This window comes from Suricata suricatta, chromosome 7, assembly GCF_006229205.1.
Source record: "Suricata suricatta isolate VVHF042 chromosome 7, meerkat_22Aug2017_6uvM2_HiC, whole genome shotgun sequence".
NCBI lineage: Eukaryota > Metazoa > Chordata > Mammalia > Carnivora > Herpestidae > Suricata > Suricata suricatta.
Genome location: NC_043706.1, coordinates 975,888 through 981,122, shown reverse-complemented (window position 1 = coordinate 981,122; position 5,235 = coordinate 975,888).

Here is a 5,235-nt window from a genome sequence, read left to right as displayed (position 1 = left end):
TCTTGATTTGTTCATTTTAGCCACTCTGACTGGTGTGAGGTGGTATCTCAGTGTGGTTTTGATTTGTATTTCCCTGATGAGTGACGCTGAGCATCGTTTCATGTGCCTGTAGGTCATCTGGATTTCCTTTTTGGAGAAGTGTCTGTTCATGTCTTCTGCCCATTTTTTCACTGGATTATTCATTTCTCAGGTGTGGAGTTTGGTGAGTTCCTTGTAGATTTTGGATACTAGCCCTATATCTGATATGCCATTTGCCACTATCTTTTCCCATTCTGTAGGTTGCCTATTAGTTTTGTTAATTATTTCCTTTGCAGTGCAGAAGCTTCTTATCTTGATGAGGTCCCAATAGTTTATTTTTGTTCTTGATTCCCTTGCCTTTGGGGATGTGTCGAAGAGGAAATTGCTGCGATTGAGGTCAAGGAGGCTGCTTCCTGCTTTCTCCTCTAGGGTTTTGATGGTTTCCTGCATCACATTCAGGTCCTTTATCCATTTTGAATTTATTTTTGTGAATGATGCAAGAAATTGGTCTAATTTCATTCTTCTACATGTTGCTGTTCACCTCTCCCAATACCACCTGTTGAAGAGACTGTCTTTTTTCCATTGGATACTCTTTCCTGTTTTGCCCAAGATTAATTGGCCATACACTTGTGGGTCCAGTTCTGGGCTCTCTATTCTATTCCATGTGTCTGTTTTTGTGCCAATATCATGCTGGCTTGATGATGACAGCTTTGTAGTAGAGGCTAAAGTCTGGGATTTTGATGCCTCACATTTTGGTTTTCTTCTTCGGTATTACTTTGGCCATTTGGGGATTTTTGTTGTTCCATACGAATTTTAAAATAGTTTGTTCTAACTTTGAGAAGAATGTTGGTGCAACTTTGATGGGGATTTCATTGAATATGTAAATTGCTTTTGGTAATTATGATTTTCACAATGTTTATTCTCCCGATCCATGAGCATGGAATGTTTTTCCATTTCTTTCTGTCTTCTTCAATTTCCTTCATAAGTCTTCTATAGTTTTCAGCATACAGGTCTTTTACATCTTTGGTTAGGTTTATTCCTAGGTATTTTATGTTTTTTATGCAATTGTGAGTGGGATAAGTTTTTTGATTTCTCTTGCTGTTGCTTCATTCTTGGTGTATAGGAATGCAACCGATTTCTGTACGTGGATTTTGTACCCTGCAACTTTACTGAATTCATTGATCAGTTCTAGAAGGCTTCTGGTGGAGTCAATTGGATTTTCCACGTAGAGTATCATGTCATCTGCAAAAAGTGAAAGTTTGACTACTCTTTGCTGATTCTGATGCCTTTTATTTCCTTTTGTTGTCTGATTGCTGATGCTAGGACTTCCAACACTGTTAAGCAACAGTGGTGAGAGTGGGCACCCCTGTTGGGTTCCTGATCTCAAAGGGAAAGCTCTCAGTTTTTCCCCATTGAGGATAACATTAGCTGTTGGCTTTTCATAAATGGCTTATGATGTTTAAGTAGGTTCCTTCTATCCCGACTTTCTTGAGGGTTTTTATAAAGAAGCGATGTTGTATTTTGTCAAATGCTTTTTCTGCATCTTTGACAGAATCATATGTTTTTTTTTCTTTTCTTATATTAATGTGATGTATCATATTGATGGATTTGCGAATATTGAACCAGGCTTGTACCCCGGGAATGAATCCCACTTGATCATAATGGATAATTCTTTTTATATGCTATTGAATTCGATTTGCCAGTATCTTGTTGAGTATTTTTGCATCCGTTGGGTCTCTGTCTGGCTTAGGATTCAGTGATATGTGCTTCATAGAATGAGTCCGGAAGTCTTCCTTTCATTTCTATTTCTTGGAATAACTTGAGAAGGATCAGTTTTAACTCTGCTTTAAATGTCTGGTAAAATTCCCCTGGAAAGCCATCTGGCCCTGGGCACTTATTCATTGGGAAATTTTTGATAACTGATTTGATTTCTTCACTGGTTATGGATCTGTTCAGATTTTCTATCTCTTCCTGTTTGAATTTTGGTAGTGCATGTGCATTTAGGAATTTGTCCATTTCTTCTAGATTGTCCAGTTTGTTGGCATATAATTTTTCATAGTAATTTCTGATGGTTGCTTGTATTTCTGAGGGATCTGTTATAATAGATCCATTTCCCTTCATGATTTTGTCTATTTGCGTGTTCTCTCTTTTCTTTCTGAGGAGCCTTGCTAGAGGTTTATCAATTTTGTTTATTTTTTCAAAGAACCAACTCTTGGTTTCATTGATCTGTTCAATTGTTTTTGTGGATTCTATCTTGTTTAATTCTGCCCTGATGTTTATTATTTCTCTTCTTTTGCTGGGTTTGTGGTGTTCTTGCTGCTCCCTTTCTAGTTTCCTTAGGTGCTCTGTTAGGTTTTGAGTTTGCGCTTTTTCTAGTTTGTTGATATAGGCCTGGGTTGCAATGAACTTTCCTTTAGGAGTGCCTTTGCTGCATTCCAGAGAGTTTGGATTGCTGTATTTCCATTTTTATTTGTTTCCATTTATTTTTAAATTTCCTCTCTAGTTGCCTATTTCGCCCGATCATTCTTCAGTATGGTAGTTTTTATCCTCCACATTTTTGGAGGTTTTCCAGACTTCTTCGTGTGGTTGATTTCGAGTTTCATAGCAGTGTGATCTGAAAGTGTGCATGGTATGATCTCAATTCTTTAGTATTTATGGAGGCCTGTTTTATGACCCAAGATGTGATTAGTCTTGGAGAATGTGCCATGTGCACTCGAGAAGAAAGTGAATTTCCTAGCTTCAGGATGCAGAGTTCTAAATATGTCTGTTAATTCCATCTATTCCTGTGTGACATTCACATCCATTGTTTCTTTAGTGATTTTTTTTTTGTCTGGCTCACCCATCCATTGTTGTAAGTGGGGTATTAATGTCCCCTGCAGTTAGCACATTCTTATCAATAAGATTGTTTCTGTTTGTGATTAGTTTTATGTATTTGGGAGCTGCTGAATTCGGTGCATAGAATGAAACTGGATGATTTTCTTTTACCAAACATAAACTCAAAATGGATTAAAGACTTAAATGTGAGACCCAAAACCATAAAAATCCTAGAGAAGAACATGGGCAACAGCCTCGTTATCAGCCATAGTAACTTTTCCCCAGATTATCTCTCTGAGCAAAGTAAACAAAAGCAAAAATAAACATTGGGACTACTTCAAAATAAAGAACTTCAGCACAGCAAAAGAAATAATCAACATAACTAAATGGCAACCTGGGGAATAGAAGATATGGTTAATATCCAAAATCTATAAGGAACTTAACAAAACTCAACATCCAACAAGCAAATAAGGGGCACCTGAGTGGATCAGTCAGTTGGGCCACTGTCTCATGGTTTCAACTCAGGTCATGATCTTGTGGTCGTGAGTTTGTGTCCCATGTTGGGTCCCTTGCTGGTGGTGCAGAGCCTGCTTGCAATTCTTTCTCTCTCTCTGGGCCTCTGCTGCTCATGCTCTCTCTTTTGCTCACTGTCTCAAAATAAATAAATAAGTAAACTTAGGAAAAATACAACTATGAAATGGGCAGAAGACATGAATAGACATCTTTCCAAAGAAAACATCCAGAGGGCTAACAGACATATAAAAAGATGTTCAACATCACTCATCATCTGGGAAATACAAGTAAAAACTGCATGAGAAAGCACCTCACACCCGTCAGAATGGCTAAATTTTACAACTCAGGAAACAACAGATAGTGGCAAGGATGCAGAGAAAGGGCAACCTCTTGCACTTTTGGTGGGAAAACAATATAGAGGTTGTTAAAAAAGGTAAAATAGAACTACCCTATGACCTAGCAATTGCACTACTAGGTATTTATCCAAAGTTTACAAAAATACAGGTTCAAAGGAGCAGTTGCACGCCAATGTTTGTAAGTAGCATTATCAACAATAGCCAAACTATGGATGGAGCCTAAATGTCCATCCACTGATGAATGGATAAAGAAGATGTGGTATCCATATACAATGGAATATCAGTTGGCCATCAAAAAGAATGAAAACTTGCTATTTGCAGTGATGTGGATTGGGCTAGAATGTATTATGCTAAGCGAAATAAATGAATGAAATAAAAACAAATATCATATGATTTCACTCATATGTGAAATTTAAAAAACAAAACAAAAAGCAAAGGGTATAAAAAATAGGCTAACCAAGAAACATATTCTCAACTATAGAGAACAAACTTATGGTTACCAGAGGGGAGATGGGTGTGGGAATGGGTGAAACAGGTAATGGGGATTAAGGAGTGCATTTGTTTGGATGAGCACCAGGTGTTGTATGGAAGTGTGAAATCACTGTATTTATGGTATATCTGAAACTAACATTACACTGTATGTTGCCTAACAACCTAATAAATGTTACCTAATTGTAATTTAAATTAAAAATACCACAAACTAAAAAAGTTTATTCAGATACTTTAAAAAATCAGATGATTGTTTTATGCTATCCCCTTTTATAATTTTTTCTTTCCAAATTTTATTTAGAACTTTTTTTTGTATTTATTTATTTATTTGTTTTAAGAGAGACAGAGAGTGGGGAGGAACAGAGAGAGAGAGAGAGACAGAGAGAGAATGTCAAGCAGGCTCCACGCTGTCAGCACAGAGCCTGACATAGGGATTGATCTCAGGAAATATGAGATCATGATCTGAGCCAAAATCAAGAGTCGGACACTTAACTGGGGGAGCCACCCAGACACCCCTCCAAGTTCTTATTTTAACTCCAATTTTTCCAACACCATTTTTTTAAAAAGAGCCTTTCTCTTATTGGATATTCTTATCTGCTTTGTTGAAGATTAATTAACCATATAGTAGTGGTTTTTTTTTTTTTTCTGAGGTTTCCTTTCTGTTCCATTGAGCTACGTATCTATTTTAGTGCCAGTACCGGATTGTTTTGATCACCATAGCTTTGTAGTAAAATTTGAAGTTGGAATTGTGATGCCTCCAGCTTTACTTTTCCCTTTCAACATTTACTTTGACTATTTAGAGTCTTTTGGAGCTGCATACCGATGTTAGGATTGTTTGTTCTAGCTCTGTGAAAAATGCTGTTGGTTTTCTCATAGGGATTGCCTTCAATGTGTGGATTGCTTTGTGTAGTAAATATAGACATTTTAACAATATTTGTTCTTCCAATCGATGAGCATGGAATGTATTTCCATGTCCTTGTGTCATCCTGAATTTCTTTCATCAGTGTTTTATAGTTTTCTGAGTATGGGTCTTTCACTTCTTTGG